Raw genomic sequence first — 24909 nt, 5'->3', positions numbered from 1 at the left:
TGCACGCGTGCAGGATGGTCTTCGGGGAGCAATAACGGCACCCTTTGGAGATGAAAGGAATGTAGCTCCTACATGAACCACCCAAAAGCCACAACTACACAGAACATCATTCTGATACGACTGATACATGCAATGAATGGAGGACATTGCACAGGTGTCGTTGGTGGTCATATACTATATCGCAACCTGCAGAATGGGCTAGAATCTGTTTTAATGTTCCTGTTAGCATTTCTCTCCGTGTTTCCATAATTTTGTCCAACCCCTGTATCTACTTCGTAAGCCACTAGTTAATCTTCTGCGTCCGTCCGTCGGTCTGTCTGTCTGTCTGTCTGTCTCTCTTTCTCTCCCTCTCTCTCCATACATTTACGTGGAAATGTAAATTTGTGAAATATCTGCGAGTCATGAAAAGGAATCTAAGGGGGTTAAGTCAGGAGCGCAAGGGGTACAAAGCCTTTGAGAACTTAAAACATTCAATCGAAGCGGGAAAGCTGCGTCCAGCAAGTAATTAGGAACAACAAACGCAGTATGGGGTTGTGCTACAGCATGCTGGCAAACAGCCAAATCCTCAATCATATGTTGTACCACCGTGGCTCCAGAAAGATTTCCATAAGTGTCTCCAGAAATTGTTTTTCTGAAATCATAAAGGGCCCATAGAAGGTGCTGGATGTTAACCCCCGCCACACGTTTGCTTTGTGGAAGTCTCGTTGCCACTCTTACAATGCTTGTAAACGCTCGTTTTTCCAGATCCTGTAATTGTCCTAATTCATATTCCCACTGTTGTGGAATGTTGCTCTCATCATTCAACAGCAAACGTGCTGTGTGACTATCATTTTTCACAGTTTTGTAACACATTATAATGTGTAGTCTGCAGGCTGCACAATCATCAGCTTCAAGGTTATGCAGAATCTGATTTGATGTGATGGTTTCTTCCATGACTGCAATGTTACGTGACCGTTTTACTAAAAAGTCATGTAACGTATGTAAATTCGTAACAGGAGACCCATTTGCCCAGAACTACGACACGTGATAAACCACAGTATCAGTGACTGGCTAGCCGGGATGGCAGAGCGGTTCTAGGCGCTATAGTCTGGAACCGCGCGACCGCTACGGTCGCAGGTTCGAATCCTGCCTCGGGCATGGGTGTGTGTGATATCCTTAGGTTAGTTAGGTTTAAATAGTTGTAATTTATAGGGACTGATGACCTCAGAAGTTAACTCCCATAGTGCTCAGAGCCATTTGAACCAGTGATTGTCAGCAACTGACTAATGTAACCTTACCCTTCATACAGTCTTGATTCGGAAATGAATGTCTTATATAAATGTGAGGATGTAGAAAGCATTCTGAAAGGTGCAGAAGCATCCAGATTGTCAGAGGAGTAAAAGAAGGGCTCTACACTCAGGTGCCCAAAGCACTTCAGACGAACGGAGATTGGATCTTCTGTGGCGCAAGCCATTGCCACAAAACATTTTCCAGCCAAGGATGGTGGAAAGAAGAGGAACGTTACTTGCAGAACACCATATCGCGCATAAAAGTAGAAAACTGAGTTTCTCTCCATTAAGCACCAGACATCAGATAAAAATATCGAATATAGAATGGGGACCCACAGTTTTTAGGCCGTTGATGGTTTGAGATGACTCTAAATGTGTTGACTGCGCAAAAACAAATGTTTACGTGATTTAGAAATCGCAGTGTTTGGCTGACATATCTAAACAAGAGGTTAGACAATGAAGCTCTGTTGTGCCGATGAGGACTGCCTCGTTGCTCACAGAGAAAGATGGAGAGAGAAGCGACTTCTTTCTGTTTAAAATGGTAGAACGCATCACGTTCTAAGGCGCAATTTTATTGGTCGTCACTTGAAAGATCTGACGTCCACCCAGTCTGAATACAGTAATAGAACGAAACATGGAAGTGTGAGGTTTCTTAGCAGAAAACATTTGATCAGAAATCTCTCGATTTTATACTTCATCTTGGATTGTTCCTTTGGAGACATGATCGTCAGGCTTTGGTAATTGTGATTCTTGTCACAACTATAGTCATAGTATTCCCTGTTCATTATTTTTGAGGTTGATTAATTAATGTATGTCAGATACAGGGTGCACTTCCACATTTCTGCATACATTATCAACCACCAACACATGTCCATTTGCAATTATAGTGACGCCTGCCTCAGATTAATTGGTCTGTGATCTCCTGACACTGTAGTCAGACTTGCGAAACTTAAAATTTGCAGGAGAACATATATTCCTACCTAAAAAAATAATGAAATTCACTAAATATAAAACGCAGTATCATGTACTGGTCCATAACCACTTGTGCATTCTTCTCCGTATGGTTTTTTGGTGCATGTCCTTCATAGTACAGCTGAAGAAAGATAGTTGAACTTCTGGAGGGGACTTTCTTTTCTGTATGTTTATGTTGGATGTTAGTAGGAGAACGAGTTTTGGTGTGTGCATGAAGTTTGAGGAGTTTTATGTTCGGTTGGCTGGATTTATTTTGCCTGTCATGTGCGTTTTAAATTAAATATTTGTGTTAGGGAATGCTAAGGATCACTACAACGAGGGCGAGAAGCCTAGCACAGCTGTGCGAGATAGAGAAGGAAGTTTCAAATGATTCAAAAATGGTTTCAGATATGGAGGTGCCGCAAGAAAACGCTCGGGAAGTAGATAATAGCGAGCAGTGTGGGGTAGCGTCTCAGGATGGAACAAACAAGATTAGCCAACAAGAACAGGAAAAAGTAGTAACGAAATATCTGGGACCGAACTCAGAGGAGCAGAGGAGCGCGAAACTTCACCTGTGGCAGACAACTTCTAGAGTAGAGGACGTGAAAGTGCAACACAGAGTGATGTCCATCGTGAGCCTATACTGCCACATCCATGCACGAGACAGGATTCGAACTTGCGACCGCAGCTGTCGCGCGGTTCCAGACTGTAGCGCCTAGAGCCGCTCGGCCACCACGGCCGGCTCTTACGACATAGATGAAGAGGATCATAGGAGGCAGTTCGAGTCAGTACAGAAGTTTTCACTGTTTCCCCGGACACTGCGACACGCCTACAGTCAAAATTCCGGATCTCAGAATTCCGCGTGACGTCACCAAAATCTTGCCACCTGTTTTGCAAATTCGATTTGTATGTACTCACTTCAGAGAGGAGGAGGCGGCAAAAATGCGACAAACTGCGGGACAATGAGAGCCGTAGGGCGAATTTACGCTTGCCTTTCTAGAAGAATATTGGTCTGAGGGAAAAGAAGAACAAGTAAAACTGACAGAAAACTATGCAGAATCAAAATTTAAAGGTGCGGTGCAGTTCTTCAAAGACATGATAGGGAGAAAGAGAGTCTTAGACGTGCCGTGTGAACCAGCAAAAGTCACAGAACGTAGCATGATGAAGCTCTTAAGTCAGTTCAAAAGGATATAAGGATCGCTTTCAGAAATATGCACTACGTTAAAGGATTCCAGCACTTCCTACGTGAATTGGGATATGACAGGATCGGAAAAGAGAGGACTACAGTACGTTTTGTACAAACTAATATTCCTTCAGCACTCCAATTCGCAAATTGCCAGAACTGGTGATGGCAACGCCTACGGAGGAGTAACAGAAATGGATGGGAGAGAAGAAATGACAATCGTCGTTGGTGACATCACTATCAGCCAGATGACCGCAGGAAATACTGGAGACGCAACGACAGAAGGAATAATGACTTGAGACATGATAGGCATGGAATCGTGTACGTTAGACGGCCTGACCTCCAACAAAATCCAAAGAATGAGGCGCAAAGAAGTGATGCACGAAACTGATTGCAGAAATCAGCTCCAGAACGGACAGCCCAATATACCAGAACAGCTGGAGAATTGTATATAGACTGAAGATATTAGAAGCATTTTTTTAAGTGAGGACAAGGAGGTTGAAATATACGAGTAGCCTACCCTGTTGATATTATAAATAGATCTTAATGGTAGTTTGATCCACGGTGTACCGAGTAGAGACAGCCGTGTTTCTATGTCAAAGAGGTTATGTATGTGTTGTAGGAATAAGAAAGAAACACTAAATAAGAGTATAGAGGGAGAAGATAAATAAATAGGAAATAGATAAAGAACGTGAAGAATGTAGAGTGGACACTCCAAACAAAATTTTGCATAAGGAAGATAAAAGGACTGTGGATGATCTATCGATTATATAGGAGAGAGAGAATCACCGAGGGACACAGTTTTATTGTGATCCAGGAAAAAATCAAAGAAAAGCCAGTATCTGAACAGTACATTTTTCTACATTTAGGGAATAATATTTATTAGAAGACTGAACTGTTACATAATATCTAGTCTCCAGTCTTCCATAAAAAGAAGCAATAGTATTAGCATGAGGTATTCCAATGAAATAGAAGAGATATATGTAGCTAAATATGAGGTGCATGGAATGAGCGGGATTATTGTCAGAAGGAGTCAAGAGGAGGGTGCAGGAGACACACAGAAGACGAACACTGAGCAGACTATTGGCTGCAGTTGCCCTGTTGGAGAAATTTGTATTGAAATTTAATTTTTGTAGGTAAGCCAGAAATAATAAGGCACTGAGCAAGAAACCATGGTGCTTAATGAGTTGTTAGTAGACGTGGAGGAATGATGCGCAGTTAGGTTGTAGCAGGTGCAAAAGGACGCTGCACAGTGAGAGGTTAGCAGACACAGGAGATGCTGTCATTTGTGAGTAATTTTTTTTTTTTATGATGTTCAAATGGTTCAAATGGCTCTGAGCACTATGGGACTTAACATCTGAGGTCATCAGTCCCCTAGAACATAGAAATACTTAAACCTAACTAACCGAAAGACATCACACATATCCATGCCCAAGGCAGGATTCGAACCTTCGACCGTAGCAGTCGCGCGGTTCCGGACTGAAGCGCCTAGAACCGCTTGGCCACCGCAGCCGGCTAAGGATGATGTACATGTGCCAATATACTGATGTACTTGAGTATTCATGAGTTAATTAGAGAATGATGTAATAAATTTCTGTATCTCCAGGAACTACTGATGTCATAGAGATCTGAGTGATCAAACACACTCAAGTGCATTTTAAACAAAAGAAGATAAAAGGGTACGACTCATGTTGGAGGAAGGAGTCTTGATGAAGTTCGGATAAATCGCTAAGTAAGGAGACAGACAATGAATATTAATAACATCTGGTTGAAGGTAAAATATAAATATGGTGAGAGGTAAGGTAAGAAGGACACCTTAATCTGAGGTTGTAGAGAATAAAACGAATAAACATAGAGCAAATTTCGTTTGTCTTGAGCGCCAAATTATGCTTGTGATCTTTTTATTACAGATCTGCAATTGCCAATCTTACGAAAACCCACAGTGAGTAGAGAAGGAAGTGTGTTAATGCCAGGACAGAGGCCAAATTCTCAGAGACAAAATAATGAATAGAAGGGTTGAGACAACTGCAAATGGTTACGTTTTATGTAAGACCACATTAGTCTTGAAGTGACAGACATTTTATGGCAGTGTGAGGGTAACTCGGAAAGAAGTGCTAAGTACTGGTGCGTGTCTCTGGTATGACTTAAGGTATAAAACACTATACAATGTTTCACAAACTTTCTGAAGAGATAATAACTTATTATGAGAGAAACATTTTATAGATAAAATCTACTAGGAATTAGAATGTGAGGGGAATATCATTACCGCATGGAAGAGTCAATCTGGAAAAGGACTAATGTTAATGAATAAAGTTTACTTGAATGTTTAATTAACTTCATGATAAATGTGATTGAATCTTGAAACAAAAACAACAATTTGAAAAAAAATTTGATTGAGTTTGGTTTCGTATATAAGTGTTGGTGAGAGATGGCTGTAAATCCAAGATGCATTTGTATGTATTCTGTATGTATTCAAGCTGTATAACTAATTTATGCTTTAAAAGTTGTTTTTGAGGTCACACATACCACACAAGATCCAAACACAGGTTGCTGACTTGGCGAAAGAGATTCTTGTCGCCTCGCCCCAAATCAAACAAATGAGCAAGGACAGTGTCATTTATATACACAATGCTTTCATTACGATGAGAAACTTCAAGTAATCTGTTGACTAGCTGCTGAATGTTACCCAGACCGCATGAGATTGCATTTTATCCTGAAAGAACAATACGACTGTGTGATGTCACACCAACGGACTTATCAACTACTGTTGTGTGAGAGCATATGTTTTACGACTTTCCTTGCATTAACACTGGTCGTAGCATCTGACGTTGAGCACAGGAGCGCCGCGCGGGATTAACCGAGTTGTCTAGGGCGCTGCAGTCATGGACTATGCGGCTGCTCCCGGCGGATTCGAGTCCTCCCTGGGGCATGGTTGTGTGTGTTTGTCTTTAGGATAATTTAGGTTAAAGTTGTGTGTAAGCTTAGGGACTGATGACCTTAGCAGTTAAGTCCCATAATATTCCACACATATTTGAACATTTTTGAACACAGGAGGACATTAGCCTTTTAACATTAAAATCCAACAATGAATCCCTTCCAATACCTGCAACTTAAAATTTCAGTGTTCCCAGTTGTGAACTAATCATAGACTTGAACTGACACAGACAGATTAAGATCGGAAACGCCATGCACAACTTAGTTTGGAATGTTATGTGTATGTTTGTTTGTGTGTGTGTGTGTGACGCCATGCACAACTTAGTTTGGAATGTTACGTGTATGTTTGTTTTGTGTGTGTGTGTGTGTGTGTGTGTGTGTGTGTGTGTGTGTGTGTGTGTGTGTCTGTGTGTGCACAATAAATCAATGGAAAACATTGTACTGTGAATGATCATGCATCACAGACAGGTGGAATTACGTCAGATTAGCACCCAATTGCCACCATGAAGTGTTATCCCATACTCAGTGATAACCGACATTAACTGTGTAACTCTTGTGCAGAGACTGTGACGGGTTCTCATGTGAGGAACTCATCGTGCCACAAATCGAGTTTTGTTTCTTTTTCTACAAAATTTTTGAGGCATGATGCTTTTATCTGTGTAACTGATATAACATTTTATTAGAACAGACTGACTTGTAAATCTTACAAATAAGCATTGGTAATAATTGATATCTGTGTTATGTTCTTACCTTGGGTAGCGATGATTTTTATTTTGGAAACTGACTTGTGGAAATGCTAACTCCACCAGCCTATAATGTAAATTAATACATACTAATTAAATTCGTGTTTACATATTTATATGTTGACTCACACCCAGCGATTACATGCAGAAATATGATTTGACTTTTGTTCTTTAATGACTTCCACTTTTCATGAGTGTATTATTCAGTAGAGATTTTACCGTAAGCAAATACTGTCCTATACATTTGTTTAAAATTTTGAGTTGGTTTGTGCTAATATATGCTTGGATTTCGTGTATTTTGTACTACTTGTTTTACTATGTGATGTTTGTATGTGGTTTGACTTCCGTGCATCTTGTGTTTTCTTATGTGATGTAAAGTTTTAAAGTTTTCATAGTATTAGAAATTACATATGATTTGTTAGAGTATGAATAAGGTAAGTATCAAATTGGTGGGAGGGTGAATGAGAAATAATCATTGTTAAAAAAATGGAATGAGTGAAAATGTGTTCAAACCATCAACCTGTGAGCTGCTAAATAACATAATCATATTTTTTAAGGTTTTTTGATGCAAATGTAGATTAACTGAGAATTATCTGTAAAGTTAATTTCTGAAGAAGCATGAATAAGTGTAAGCTATTACAGTACTGTAAAGAACAAACTCAATTTTCCCCAGCAAAGCTGATGGATGGATGAGTGATAGTTTGATAGGATAAGCGTGAATAAAATAATAAAAAATAAAATATACTTCCTTCACAAAATCCATATTCTTAACAACGTCTTGTGGGGCGGCGAATAAGTTGTAAAAATATATTGCTGTATAAATGCTTGCATGTTGAATCAGTTTCTGGCTTTTAGAATGTTGTTAATGCTGTCTTTCGCCGTTCTCAACACTGGCTCTCTATTTACTTTTTAGCACCCAGAAAGTCATTTAACAAAACGTGAAGCCTGTAATTAGAGTTCCTAGTGCCCACTTCATCTGAGAATACCATTATAGCTGCAGCTTATAGCTCTGAGGAATTAGGAGATTGTCCGGGATTTCTAATAAAAAACGATTTTCCAAAATAGTTGAGTATATTCTGAAATTCACTGATAAAAAACACAAGTATCCCTACAACCTAACTAACAGAGCAGTTCAGAGTCTAATGCGCTGATGCAACTATAAATGTCCGAATTAAATGTTAAAAAGAATGCTCGCCATAATTTGATGAAATATTTCATCAAACGCCATGCTAAATAATTGGTAGAATGTCTGTTCCGCGACGGCACGTGAAAATACGACAATACGCAAACTGAAGCTAGATAATGGAAATCGTCCCAGAATCAACACTTCACTTGAAATGATTTCAGGGTTCCGCGTATCTCTAGTAACTCAATATGGCACCCGAGGCTGTTTGTAGCAGTGATACCGATGCGACGCGACTCAAGACACAGATGGCATGTTATTCAGCGTCTGGAGAGAACTGGGGCCTTCCTTCCTCGCGCAGCGTTCTTATATATATAGCCGCGGTGCGGACGGCTAAGGGAACGCCTGATCAAATCAGCTCTCCCGACTAGCCGCTGGGCTAGTACCGCACCACTTCAAGTTACATAATAATTTATAGCTTCTTTTGCTGATGGCTGATGAAGCTCTTAATTTAAACGTGCATTCAGCACGTAGGTAAGTATTGATAATAAAATTTTGACGTGGCTAAGTTAAATATTTTGGGCGAGAGAATTAATTTAATTACACTACACGCAGTAGATGAGCTCTGAACTGGCCCTTTCTAGATCCGCTATCGCTATAATTTTATAGGTATTCAAAAGAAACTTTTCACATCTTCATAGTCATAGCGGACCTCCAACCTATTTAAATCTAAACATCCTAGCCTTATTTATTAGCCTACTTAATCTATCTTGCTTCCTTCAGTTTTGAGACGAAAACCAGAAAATCATGAATTTCCACTAAAGTCTTAATTTGTGAAATCCAAAGTACTGTTTTTATTAAATCATTATGAAAGATGAATCTAAATATAAATTTTGAAGTCTCTAGCTCTTTTCTGTTGCGCCAATGATTTTTCAGAAAAACGTCCAAATTTCGAAAATGGCTGAAGTTATCGAACTGATATTTAACACACATTAATTTAGTATTATTCCTGACATGCTAGAAAAGGTTTAGGTCATTTGCTTGATTTTTAAGGTATTGCGCAACATTTATGACGTCAGAGCTAGTTACAGCAGACTGGCTGGCACACAATGGAAAGACTGATGTGAATTTACTACAGTGTGAGTAGGCTGCTTCCCTACATCACCCTCTACTTAAATTTATTTTGTTTATGAATGTTAATGAATGAAAAAAAAATTAATTACAAAAAGGGAAGCAAGAGTACAGTTTAACTCCCTATGAAAAATCAAAATTGAAATATAAACATGTAGAAACATTAAAGAAATCTGATTACCTACATTAATTATTTAAATTGTGGGCATGTTCACTGCCTTTTAAACAATGTCATTACTCAAAATTTTAAGCAAAGTCAATGAAATATATTGGCATACATATTGCCTTAGACAAACAAACACATAAAATTGAAAAATTATGAAAATCTTAGATCCATTAAATACATTTCTACATATACAAATTCAAAGAAAATAACATGATACATAAACAGATGATTATCTCTTAGCAGTCTTTTCTAAACCTGAAAGAAAGTTTCACAAATAATTTTTACACACGTGGTTGTAGCCGCTTTGGCTGGCGTCCTACACTTCCATTCACAAGGGTAGAGGAGGGGAAGTTGCTATGGTGTGCGTCCTTCACATTCTCTCTAAATTACATGGGGGAAAGGGGAGGGGTCACTGTGAGTTGTGTCCAAGTCACTCCACGCTTTCACGCAGCTACCAGGCTGCCATTATCTGGTTTGTCCTGTAGAACAAACAAAAAGAGTGCCTCAGACTCTGTTCACTTAATATCTATGGGTGAGTCACAATGAAATGGGGATATATACATTTTATCCTTCAATATTTTGCTGGAACAAAGTTAACAGAACTTTTTCAATTTTACTCTCGCGGTTACTTAACTGTCATAAAATCGATAAACAAATGGCTCAAAACGCCGTTAGTCACGTACTAGAGAAAATTTATGCTCAAAGCATACAATCATAAATCATATTTAATCTGAATTTATTATTTTTGGGCCGGAACACTGAACCAATGCTCGGTACATTCCTGATACATTTGTATTTTAAGCACTTAACTGACTCATCTTTGATTACCTTATTCTTAGAGATAGTATGAGTATGATTAGTGGTTGTTTTCTCAGCTTCTTTGTACATGTGAGTAACTTTTGGTAATAGTACAGTTGTGAGTGTTCAAAACACACTACGTTTAGTTGACTACTAAATCCACTTATTGGTACTCTGCTGTTGTCAGTTCCACATCTGCAATTAGGTACTTACTTACTTTGAAGTGTATTTATGCTGAGCTAAAATGATGTTTCACGTCTGTCAGTATGTTATGTATTTACTTTGCTAGTGTATGAACTTATTTAACACTCACTGTATTAAAATTTAAAGCATAGGATAGCACATTTATTTCATATTCATAGTGTATTGCACCTGATTAGTTTGCTCACGTGGCAATCCATTTCCACTCGATTGGACGCTGAAACCTCAGGTAGTCTCTCTCAGACCTACCACTAAAGTGCATCAAGTAATTATGGACGAGCGTAATGCTAAATTCCTTAAACCTATAGGACACCATGAGCTGCTCTGTTTCATGTAACATAAGGGTACCTATGGTCGCATTCACGCCTCCAACTCATAACCTCAATACGTGTAGATGTATCCTGTCATACACTACACTAAAATAATGGCCAGCTCCAACCTTATAAATACTTCAGGGACGTGTCCTTCACGTCTCAACCACAAACACTGCTCAATTCTATTACACTGCCTCTCCTTGCTACACCAGGTGAGTTTAATCTTACAACTTATCTGCATATTTTTCCTAACACTAAGCAATCTCTTTTACTATTTCTTAGTTAGCTCTAATGCATACACTAGGTTTCAGTACCACTTCAGATCATGCTTGTACATGAATTCATATATCTTTTTAAATTACTGTTGGTGGACCATTTCCAATAAAACAACACTTTGTACTTACTATATTACCAGGGTACTATACATAATTGTTACTCAAATACATTTGTATCTTAATTACGTCATACTTCTCTATTGTTTGTCACTATTAGGTTTGTCACGTTAGGTATTTTTCTTCACTAATCGGTAGATGGAATGGTTACATAACTCATGGCTTGATAGCCATGACAGAAAATTTTCATGTCTGGAAAGAAGAGGTCGAAATTTTTGAGGATAGGAAAGATGAAGAATGAGTGAAACCTGAAATAGAAAGAAGATCTCACACAGCTGGGACTGCACAGGTGCCACACTGTGTAGAGGTTACAGAACAACCTCCTCCCTACAGCATTCATTGGTTTAATGCTGTATTGATAACCATACCGGAAAATTTAATGTATGAAAGAAGAGGTCGAAATTTTTGAGGACAGGAAAGAGGAAGAATGAGTGAGACCTGAAAGGGAAAGAAGATCTCACACAGATGGGACTGCACAGCTGCCACACTGTGTAGAGGTTACAGAACAACCTCCTCCCTACAGCATTCATTCATAACCTTTGACTATGCCAGGTCGATCTGAAAGTACCTTATGATGCCTTTTTAGAACCTGTCTCAGTTCTTCCTTCTGATTGGCTGAAATCTTATCGATTTCATGCAATTTAGCTTCTATTTTGTCTAAAATAATTGCTTCTTCTTCTTCTTCTATGTTCAGCTTACTGTTACTAAGATTAACACCTTCGTCCCAATACCTCCTATTTTTCAGAACTCGTATATGCAGCTCCCAAGTTTCATGATCAGTTACTACATGTTTATCACTAAAAGGTACTATAATTACTCCGGTTATTGGCAAGACCATTTTTAACTGGCTTCTTTCAAAGTCAACAACACTCTGATATTTTGACAAGAAATCTATGCCAATTAAAACCTCAATACTGAGATTGTTTACAATTAAACATGGATGATCAATTAAATTACCACTAATGTTAAAGGGTAGTAAAGCTTCTTGCTTTACCGTTTTTGAAACCTTGCCAGTAGCACCAATTATTCTTAGTCCTGATACCCTCATTACTGTAAGCTTGTCTTTACCAGGTAATGCATCAAAGAAGGACTGAGATATTGCACTCACCTCACTTCCACTGTCTAAGAGACAACGTACATTGATACCCAACATATTCACTATTATTATAGGGTGGCTTATTCTAGGTTGTACAGGTGGTTCCTCAAATTCATCTAGTAGTTCCTTTTGGATTTGTCTCCGACTAAAGTGATCGACATCTGTCTCCATTACATTTAGGTCACAGTGTGTAGGGGTTTCCTGAATTACATTTTCAGCTGCCTTTTCCAGTCGGTCTATTAATTTTAAATCGAAACACCGCACGACTTCATTACATTTAGTTTGCTGAACATAACCCAAATTACTGTAGTCTGAGCGATTCTGCGTCTCCAGACCGGGCATAACACTAGTTACAGCTAAACCACTTTTACCATTATCGTCGGTTTCCTTCTCAAGTGACAACTGGTCACAGCTACTGGGTTCATCGACCCTCAACAGCCTACCCTCTACATTCTCACTTATCTCCTGTCCTAAATCTATTAGTACATTATCAACATCCTGCACAGGCACTTTAGATAAGAGCACATCATCTTCATCGTAAATATAAGCATGAATTTCTTCTGCTTCTTCACCTGTCAATTCAGTATTTTGTAGCTCCTCCCTATCGTTACACTGCTGCGCCTTCTCTTTCTCTTCCCACTTAGAATGCGTCTCTAACACGGTATCTATCAAATACTGTGAGTGATCTAATATTTCTGTTGTATCCTTAGATGCTACCGACACTTCATCCACCTGTTCAGTTTGAGTATTCTGATTTGTCTTACCAATTCCCGTAACTACTGGCTTAGGAAAAGTAACCGCCTGGTGAGCGCCAGTGTCCTCATAGACGGGAACTAGTTTTCCTGCCTCGGCCTACTACTGTTTCCTTTATTTTCATTATAGTTAATTGGCATAGCATTGCTTTCCGTACTGTGGTTTACATGCATAATTTTGTTTGGCGTAAAATTATTATCCTTAGGATGCCATTGTTGGTTCTGATAATTATTTCCCCAATTCCTACCTCTCTTGGGATGGCGAACACCTACTGTTCTGATGTTTACATTGCCATTTTGCTCGTTCCTAAAATTACTACTATTATTATGAGAATTTCTGTTATTACGTGATTGCTCTTCATTGGCCGCAACACGTTCTACACGTTCCAGATACTCAATGAAACGATCCAGATTGTCTCTAGGGGCAGATATAATTCTAGTTTGCCAATACCATGGCAGTTTGGCTTCAAGACCTAGTATAATCATTTCTGGTTTTAGCTTTTCCGCCAAATGTGACAAACGTGAAATCCATGACCTAGCAAACTCTTTAATTGATTCCTTGCCTGCATTGAAGCGTTTTCCACTCCAAAATTCTCTCAACACTTCATTTTGCTTATTGCTAGACCAATACTCATTAATAAAAGCTGTTTTAAATTCCGCTAAATGTTTTACACTTTAACATAACATCAGCTGACCAACGCATGGCGTCACCTGCTAAATGGCTTTTAATAAATGAGATTTTCTCTCGTTCAGACCAAGTTGGTGGAATCACATCTTCAAAATCGTTCCAGAAATCTAGCGGGTGGATATTTTTATCTGGATCAAACCGCAAGAACTGCCGACACCCGATAAAAGCGGCGTTTGCAGCTACAACTTGTTGTATACTACCATTACCAGAAGTTGCTGAAGCTACTTTACGCTCAATGTTAGCAATGTTAGTACTAATATTTTCTACTTTCATTTCAACATTATCTACTCCTTGTACAATATGAGTAGTGTCAGTTTTGATTGCTTCTACTTCTGCTTGACATATGTTTACTTTTATATTAACATCTTTAAATCTATCTGAGCACAGTTCAGATTCCGCCTCGATCTTTTCTGTTAACTTGTACTCCAGCTTCGCATCTTCCATTTGGAAGTCTTTGCGAACCTCAGCAACTTCGGATTTAACTGTTTTATACATTTCAGAAAACTGTTGAGCAACCTTTTTCTTAATATCCTCATGATTGTAATCAATTTTACAATTCAAACTGTCTAGATCCTCTTTCAACTTATTGCAACCAGCCTTGAAGGTATCGTCCATTACCTCCAATCGTTTATTAAAATTAGTTTGACTGGCCACAATCCTGTTATTTACCTCAATTATATTAGATTTTAATTCAGCATTACTGCTTTTGACCTCAGTTATTTCAGACTTTAAATCAGCTGTCATTTTTGCATTACTGGCAGCTATTGCTTGTAATATAACATTTAAATCAACAGCCCCAGCAACTTTGGGTTGCTCACTAGCTGGCTTTTTATCACACTCAGGTGACGAAAAACTAGCTCCAACACCAGAATCATCAAAACTAACTGAAACTTCTGATTGATTAGTCATATCTAACTTCTCCTTCTTAAACTCTACCATCTCTGATGACTGTTTCATTTTTAATTCATCAGAGAAACTATCATCCAATAAATTTACAATTTCTAATTTCTGCTTTACTACAGGGGTTTCTATTATTGAATCATTGCCCTTTCGCACACTACTGTCAGGAGACAATACTTCATATTTCACTTTAACATTACTACTTTCATGCATGTTTATACTTGAAACGTTGTCTGAATTTACAGTTCCCTCAACAGACATAGGTTCTAATTCAAGTTTAAACTCAGTTTATTTTGGCGGTTCCATCGCCGACAGTCTTTTAGTGCAGGTTAGTAAAATTTTTAACAGCTTTTCACTTAACTTAGTTCCTTCTGCACGACGTTGTCGGCGCGGCGTACCAGGATTACTGATGCGACGTGGCACGTTGAACTGCAGACGGCACTCCGACTGCTGCGACGGACGACTGGGGTACGGCAAAACTGGCTTCTCGCGTTGCCGGCAGCACCGCTAGACTCAGTGCCAGCTCCGTCAATCCAGATACGTTGTTAATCCAATTGCGTCGTCCACATGCACACGTAACACTTTCACTGTTCTATTACTCAGCTGCGTGTCGCATTCCACTCGTGAATCCGAATAGTTAAAATATCACTTTCACTTAGCGTATTTCCCGGCCGATGCACCATATGTGGGGCGGCGAATAGAAAAATGAATCGTTTAACTGTTGCAGTACAAATGTTTGAATGTTGAATCAGTTTCTGGCTTTTAGAATGTTGTTAATGCTGTCTTTCGCCGTTCTCAACACTGGCTCTCTATTTACTTTTTAGCACCCAGAAAGTCATTTAACAAAACGTGAAGCCTGTAATTAGAGTTCCTAGTGCCCACTTCATCTGAGAATACCATTATAGCTGCAGCTTATAGCTCTGAGGAATTAGGAGATTGTCCGAGATTTCTAATAAAAAACGATTTTCCAAAATAGTTGAGTATATTCTGAAATTCACTGATAAAAAACACAAGTATCCCTACAACCTAACTAACAGAGCAGTTCTGAGTCTAATGCGCTGATGCAACTATAAAAGTCCGAATTAAATGTTAAAAAGAATGCTCGCCATAATTTGATGAAATATTTCATCAAACGCCACGCTAAATAATTGGTAGAACGTCTGTCCCGCGACGGCACGTGAAAATACGACAATACGCAAACTGAAGCTAGATAATGAAAATCATCCCAGATTTAACACTTCACTTGAAATGATTTCATGGTTCCGCGTATCTCTAGTAACTCAATACGGCACCCGAGGCTGTTTGTAGCAGTGATACCGATGCGACGCGACTCCCGACACAGATGGCGTGTTATTCAGCGTCTGGAGAGAACTGGGGCCTTCCTTCCTCGCGCAGCGTTCTTATATATATAGCCGCGGTGCGGACGGCTAAGGGAACGCTTGATCAAATCGGCTCTCCCGACTAGCCGCTGGGCTAGTACCGCACCACTTCAAGTTACATAATAATTTATAGCTTCTTTTGCTGATGGCCGATGAAGCTCTTAATTTAAACGTGCATTCAGCACGCAGGTAAGTATTGATAATAAAATTTTGACGTGGCTAAGTTAAATATTTTGGGCGAGAGAATTAATTTAATTACACTACACGCAGTAGATGAGCTCTGAACTGGCCCTTTTTAGATCCGCTATCGCTATAATTTTATAGGTATTCAAAAGAAACTTTTCACATCTTCATAGTCATAGCGGACCTCCAACCTATTTAAATCTAAACATCCTAGCCTTATTTATTAGCCTACTTAATCTATCTTGCTTCCTTCAGTTTTGAGACGAAAACCAGAAAATCATGAATTTCCACTAAAGTCTTAATTTGTGAAATCCAAAGTACTGTTTTTATTAAATCATTATGAAAGATGAATCTAAATATAAATTTTGAAGTCTCTAGCTCTTTTCTGTTGCGCCAATGATTTTTTCAGAAAAACGTCCAAATTTCGAAAATGGCTGAAGTTATCGAACTGATATTTAACACACATTAATTTAGTATTATTCCTGACATGCTAGAAAAGTTTTAGGTCATTTGCTTGATTTTTAAGGTATTGCGCAACATTTATGACGTCAGAGCTAGTTACAGCAGACTGGCTGGCACACAATGGAAAGACTGATGTGAATTTACTACAGCGTGAGTAGGCTGCTTCCCTACAGTCTCAACTTAACATGCTGTCCTGCTGCCACACACACCCAAGAAATTTTTGATGCGCTCGTGCTTTAACAAGGTTTAGCACAACTACATCAGCATTAACTTCGAAACCAGAAAGAAGAGGTGTTTTCTGGAAAAAACTTATGTAACGTGTGAATTCATAATGGAAAACCCATTTGATCAGAATATTTAATTAACACTGAGAAATATCATAAACCTAATAAACCACTGTACTAATGACTGTCGAAAACTGACTGATGCAACCTTACTCTTCATTTACTGTTCACTTGGATTTTGATACCTTATAAATGACAGGACATTGAAAGCATTCAGGACAGTGCAGCAGCACACAGATGCCAGGGGGATACTACTAGCCATTTCGAAACACGATACCCGATGGAGGCGTACATCAATAGCCCTAGCACATATCACGGACGAACACAAATACGATCTCCTGTGGTGGAAGCCCGCTTTCGCAAAACATTTTACAGCCAAGGAGAGGGGAAAGAGGGCTATCGTTTTTAGCTTAGCGTAGTATTGTGCACATAAGCAGCTAGCTGAATTTATCTCCGTAAAGCGCTGGACATCATAGGTAAACGTCTCAAAAATAGAATGGGGACCCACAATTTTTGGGCCATTGAAGTCGTGCGCTATGTTGACTTTTTCAAACGAATAACAATTACAGGGATTGTCTAACATAAATAAAAAGATGTTTGGCAGATAACCTGTGCTGTGATGACAAAGTGGCCGAGCGGTTCTAGGCGCTTCAGTCCGGAACCGCGCTGCTGCTATGGTCGCAGGTTCGAATCCGGCCTCGGGCATGTATATATGGGATGTCCTTAGGTCTGTTGGGTTTAGGTAGTTCTACGTCCAGGGGACTGATGACCTCAGATGTTAAGTCCCAAAGTGCTTAGAGCCATTTGAACCATTTGTGATGACAACGTACTGGCTCGTTGGTCACCGAGAGAGAGAGAGAGAGAGAGAGAGAGAGAGAGAGAGAGAGAGAGAGTGAGAGTGAGACGACTGTTTTCTGTGTAAAATTGTGGAACACACGTTACTGTATAACTGAACAGAACACGACCCAGGGGATGGGACTAGCATGTTCTAAGGAGCAATTTTGTTGGCCAGCACTTGGAAGGTCTGAAGCCCAGCCAATCTTAATACAGAGAGAGACATGAAACGAAGCGAGATATTATTGTAGAAAATGTTCGATCTCAAATCTCTTCATTTCCTGCTTAATCTTATTTTTCACTTGTACTGCTTCTTTTCTGACTTGATCTTCACGCTCTGCTGAAAGCTGCTGATAGCCTGCTGATGACAGGGCTAAACTTAGAGAGGCTATGGGCTAATTTGCACATTGCTGCTGGCGAGGGTCGTTGGTGCCGCCAGTGACTGATAATACAGCCACTCCAGCCTCCTGCCAGAACACTGTTAGACCAAGCCAAAACCGCAAAAAGATGCATAGGAAAATTAGTCATTTTGTAACATTTCGACCACCTCAAGCTTCACTTTCTAGACTTGCTTTTCTAATTTAGTGATCAGTCTTATTTCACCTCCGACCACACTTGCTCCAGATTCCCTTCTGTAGAACTATTTGCCTTTCAGTTCACGTCTCAACAATCAATGTGCACTTTGTGATTGAAATTAGTTCACTTACACGACTGTTAACGTAATTCCCCCTGACCCCTTTGTCAAACGTGTCAAGGTCTTTTCATGTTAATATTGCATAGTTTGTCAACTGTTTTATGAATAACTTTATCAGAATAAACAAAACTGATTGTCATTCCTGTCTCGTTTATTAGTTTTGACACCGAATTTATTATGCTGGAGGATGATTAATTAATGTATGTCAGGTACGGGGATCACTTTCACATTTCTGTATTAATTAACCACTACCACGCAGTGTCAACTAGTAAGAGCTGCGTTTTCCAAAATCTGTACTATGGATTACTTAGTCCCCTACTCATATTCTTCACAGATGCAGAGGTATCTCTTACGATAGTATCCTTTATGCATCCCACCATCTCTTGCTTTATGGGCGTCCTCTTAGAACGTCTCTCATCACCACCATTACCCTCAAATTTTCGTTTGTCACCCAAATTCTTGACTGCTAACTTTGTGGCTCCTAGCTGCCTAAATTTACGGGTGGTGTCCTCCCGAACTTGTTGACATGTCATCCCCAAACGAACGCAAGCAGCACCAAAACTGGATTTATCTGTAATATTACTGAAATATATAGCATATACTAAACTATTACGGAATGGCGCATGGAGTCCTCTCGCAATGCTAAAGTAAGACTAATCCTGAAGATGGTCATTGTGATTTCAAAAACACTAACTTGTGAATTACACGCCAATGATGGGCATGGGAGTTTATGTCCGGGCTATAACAGAATTGATAGCGCCTTCACAGTAACTGAATTATGAATGATCGTAAGATCGGCACAGCCCCTGCCAGTCATCGCTGAATGACCACAGTTGAAACGTCTTTTGCAAATCTGCACGAACGACTACAGTTGATCACCCAGTAACGGAAGCACAGGCCGATGTGATTGTAGAAATGTACGCAGAGAAATCATATTTCCTAATGAAGAGAAGAGTCGAAATTATCTTCCAAAAAATCTTAAATTTTTTCTTTAATTTGTAGTGGCTTATTTACAAAGAGTTTTAACATTTACCATTGTGGAAATGTTTCTAATATTTGTAGTCTGTAAACTCAGAACTTCACAAGTCTAGAAAAGGTAAAAATGTTCAAGAATGGTGTCAAACTTCTTGTATTTAATATAGAGAGTGCTGAAAAACTATGTATAAGATTTTAAACAAAAATATTTCGCTTATTGCAGAACATTTTAAAATGCGTGCTGATACAGCAGCCAGCGGTAATGTGTAATTTAAGCACCACAGAAACCTGAAATGAATCAGAAAGTTACTGCACTGTTCAAGTCTCCTGCTAAAGCTGTCAGTCACACTGCCTAGCATCGGATTTGAAGTGGGAGATATTTCCTGGTGAAAGACACCTCTAAGTTCGCCCACCGTAAGCGACCTGGTTTCGTATACCCTCGATTTATTATAGCCAGAGACAATAAAATCACATGTTATGAGATCTGGAAAAACTTGCGGGCCAGTAATTATGAATAACTGGCGACCGAGAAATATAAATTGTAAATAATTTATCGTAATGTTAACTGGTTGATCAGTGTCCCCATCTTGCTGGAAACACATTCAATTCAGACGTCATCTTCTTAGTTAAGATATTAGCAGATTTTCAAGAATTCACAGGTAACGGCCTACGGCCACTGTAACTCCTCGTGCCGGCCACTGTGGCCGAGCGGCTATAGACGCTTCAGTCTGGAACCGCGCGACCGCTACGGTCGCAGGTTCGAATCCTGCCTCGGGCATGGATGTGTGTGATGTCCTTAGGTTAGTTAGGTTTAAGTAGTTCTAAGTTCTAGGGCACTGATGACCTCAGATATTAAGTCCCATAGTGCTCAGAGCCATTTGAACCATAGCTCCTCGTCCACTGTCCCCGCTAATCGGTATGGCTCAATTACACATATTTTCATAACTTGACATCAAACTGTCGTTTAGTTATTGCGAAAGAAACGTTCATGCGACGGGTTGTAGTTTCCAGCTCATCAGTGGCGGGAATTCTGATTGTTCACACACTCATAAATGGGAATTAGCTTTGTCACTCATCATGGCAACCAAGTCGTCAGTCATCATTTTCTCTGAAAATGTTGGGCGTTTTCCATAAACTTTAAGCACTAATTGATCAGTTTACAGTTACTGCTTCTTCCTGGAAAACATTCAATATCGGCATCTTCCTCTTAGTTATAATGTCGAGAAATCCTCAAGAATTTCCAGGTAACGGCCTACAGTTACTGTAAAACCTTCTCCGCAGATCAGTATGACTTAATTACACACTTCTTTATAACTCGACAGAATCATATAAACTGAAATGAGATTGTCAATCATCATGAAAACCAAGTCGTCAGTCACCATTTGTTCCGAAAATGTTATGCGTTTTCCTGAAGCATGAGCCATTAATTGCTGAATTGTCGTGTGAAAGTGTAATTTGTAATGAAGTGTCAGGCACATGCACAACACAGGTGTCTTTATAATCTGGCTGGTATCGACTGTTTAGTATGTCTAATGCACTAATGTGTCACGGCAGTGACATTCCATCTGGTGCTAGTTAGTTAGTTAGGAAAGGGTAGGAACCGCTATAATGACAGAGAGGGAAACCGTATGAGTCTCTACTACGAAAATTACAGCCATTTTGAAAGCCACCATCTCGGATGCAAGTAGTATTTTTCATTTGGAAAAAGGGCCACATTTGACATAACAAATATGGGGAGTTGCTCTATGTACTGTGTGGTAAGTTCCATATGGGATGAAACTGCTGAGGTGATCGGTCCCTAGGTTAACATACTACTTAATGTAACTTAAAGTAACTTGCGCTAAGGACAACACACACACACACACACACACACACACACCCATGCCCGAGGGAGGGCTCAAACCTCCGACGGGGGAGCCGCGCGAACCGTGGCAAGGTGACCACGCGGCTACGCAGCCTTGGGAGGGGGGGGGGGGAGAGGGGACTTACTCGAGAAGAAATACAACAGTGCCTTTCATGTGAGAAGGTAGCTGTACAATCCGAGGTGCCCCGAAATCTTTTATACAGGAAGAATACACCGAAAGAAATAACATCAAAATTTTACCTGCTAAGACAGACTGCAAGTATTTTTTTTTTTAAATGTTGAATTTAGCCAAATTGCTACTCGTGAGACGGCTGGGGGAATGTACACCCATTCCGTAGCCGTAGCAGTCGGGGCAGGCCCATATTCCTGGTTGCTGGCACATTGGCAAACATAATACGGCACAAGGCGATAGTAATTTGTAAAGCGAATTTCAGTTTCCGCTGATAGCTTCTGTGACAATTGTTAGCAGTTTCTATTCACTCGAATTTGCAACTCTTTTGATATATTTGGTAATTAGCAATTCCCTTATTGTATAGCTAAGTGTTAACAGTGGAGATAAAACTGAATTAATGTTGTTTTCAGTTTCTTGGTATATGCTTGCCAGTCGCATCTGTTTTTGTGCAGGTTCCAGACTTTGATAGTACAGTGGAATCCAGTTAATGTTTTCAGCCTCGCAAAGATGAAATATGAAGAATATGGTATGCAGTCGAACGCACCTGCTTCTACTGAAGACCTGTGTACGTGGTATTTATTAGTTAATTTCTTGGGCATTCATTCGAATGATGTCGAAATTTCGTTAGAAATTTTGGAAACATTGGAAGCAACAAGAAATAACTCTATCGATTCCGTGAACTGTGGTTCCAACTATGGTTATTGTGGTAATTCAAGTCCAGAATAAATATGCAGTACCTTCCTAGCCCAAAGGAAACACTTGTAGTAATAACCTTAAGTCACAAACAAAAGTATGTAAAGTTTTTCGTTAAACATAGGATGGAGAAAACGCTTAAAGTTGAGAGTCTGCAGCCAGGTTTGGTTTCATAAAATCTGGATGTGAACTGTGTAGATGAAAGAACGATTTACACGAAGTACTCAGTATACGCCAATAAACTATTTGAGTGATTTAGAACTCCTCGTGAGAGACAATACACCGTTACCTCAGGCCCTCTGAATTTCAGTTGGGATGAACGGTACTGATTTCCATAGTTCCTCTATCTGGCTAAACGAAATCAGGAAATTATACGGAAAAATAAATCGCAAAACTACCAAGTATGTTTCAAGTGAACGTGTCCAGGACATATCACTAACATGTAGTATTCTAAAGAAATTTGCAGCCGACGACAAGATGACTTCTTCTTATCCCCTTAAACGCTACGTATAAAGAAAAGCAGTAAATTTCGTGGAGGAACTGCGTTCGAACAGCACTTTATCATTTTGAGCGAAGAAAGACAGAGTTACTTGTGCAGTTGGTGAATGCTATGACACATTCACATACAATACCAGTGATTACAGTGAATTACTGTTTTCCAAGCTTTATAGCTATCCTCGGCAACCACAGCATAAATTAGGACGAAGAATTTAAACAAGTGACTTCTTAATTAAAAAAAAAAATTGTAATCGACGTAGAAAACTATGGAAATCTGCGTGAGATTAATTTTCAATATTACATCCAAAACGTCTTCTCACCAATTTCAGAAAGTAGTTCATTGATTTCGTTGGACTCTTTGTCTGGAGATAATAGCTCTATCTTTATAACGACAACGAAAGGACTGTTAATATAATTCGGATTCAAACCAAAACTAATAGTGTAATTCAGTCTCTCGAATAAGAAATTTTTGCGACAGAATTTTTCAGAAAATTGTAGGACAGTATCATTTCCGATAGCTCTTCGTCATATCTGGCTCACCAGCGGAGCAATAGCATTAAACTTGTGTCACTTGTGCACTGTCCGTATTTGATCAAGTACACCTGGTATGAATAACAACGGCCACGACCATTTCTTACTCCATCCCTACTCCGTCTTAATACACGCATCAAAAATAGGTTTGCATCACCCCAGTTCCCAGAACTCCTGAGGATAGACGTTGACTGTGGATATTGTATCATAGACACAGTCCCTTTGACTGTTCACAGATGTCACTAAAATCGCCCAAAGATGTAAACAACCATGCATGAGCAGCGCTTATTAGTCGGAGGGGTCCGACAGTCGATCAGTTCCAGTCATTCCACCAGGAAGAAGGTACACGGCTCTTGTTTTCTATTGATTAAACATGCCTAGACGGTCAATATCGCTGTTCGATCGCGTCCGCAATGTTACTTTCTGCCAGGAAGGGCTCTCAACAAGGCAAATGTCCAGGCGCCTTGGAGTAAAAGCAATGTTGTTCGGACATGGAGGAGATAAAGAGAGACAGGAAATGTAAATGACATGCCTCGCTCAGGCAGCCCAAGGGCTACTACTCCAGTGAATGATCGCTACCTACAGATTATGGCTCGGAGGAACCCTGACAGTAACGCCGCCATGTTGAATAATGCTTTTCGTGCAGCCACAGGACGTCGTATTACGACTCAAACTGTGCGCAATAGGCTGCACGTTGCTTAACTTCACTCCCGAGGTCCATGGCGAGGTCAATCTTTGCAACCACGACACCATGCAGCGCGCTACAGATGGGCCCAACAACACGCCGAATGGACCGCTCAGGGTTTGCATCACGTTCTCTTCACCAATGAGTGTCGCATATGCCTTCAACCAGACAATCGTTCGAGACGTGTTTGGGGGCAACCCAGTAAGGCTGAACGCCTTAGACACACTGTCCAGCGAGTACAGCAAGATGGAGGTTCACTGCTGTTTTGGGGTGGGATTATGTGGGGCCGACGCACTCCGCTGGTGGTCATGGGAGGCGCAGTAACGGCTGTACGATACGTGAATGCCCTCCTCTGATCAGTAGTGCAACCATATCGGCAGCATATTGGCGAGGCATTCGTCTTCATAGAAGACAATTCACGCCACATCGTGCACATCTTGTAAATGACTTCCTTCAGGATAAAGACATCGCTCGACTAGCGTCCAGCATGTTCTCCAGATAAGAAACCCTATCGAACATGCCTGGGATAGATTGAAAAGGGCTATCTATGGACGACGTGCCCCACCAACGACTCTGAGGGATCTACGCCGAATCGCCGTTGAGGAGTGGGACAATCTGGACCAAGAGCTCCTTGATGAACTTGTGGATAGTACGCCACGACGAATACAGGCATGCATCTATGCAATAGGACGTGCTACTAGGTATTAGAGGTACCGGTATGTACAGCAATCTGGAGCACCACCTCTGAAGGTCTCGCTGCATGGTGGTACAACATGCAAGTGTGGTTTTCATGAGCAATACAGAGGGCGGAAATGATGTTTATGTTTATCTCTATTCCAATTCTCTGTACAGGTTCCATACTCTGGGAAGAGAGGTGATGCAAAACTTTTTTTAATGTGTGTATAACTAGTTATTATTGTGAAGTGTCTGAATGCATTAATTTTTCTTTGACTGGCAGTTACTACGAAGTACCTGATTGCATATTGTTTCTTTCATCAGGTGTATCCAGTGTAAG

The sequence above is a fragment of the Schistocerca piceifrons genome, chromosome X, assembly GCF_021461385.2.
Source record: "Schistocerca piceifrons isolate TAMUIC-IGC-003096 chromosome X, iqSchPice1.1, whole genome shotgun sequence".
NCBI classification, from domain to species: Eukaryota; Metazoa; Arthropoda; class Insecta; order Orthoptera; family Acrididae; genus Schistocerca; species Schistocerca piceifrons.
This window is presented reverse-complemented; position numbering follows the sequence as displayed.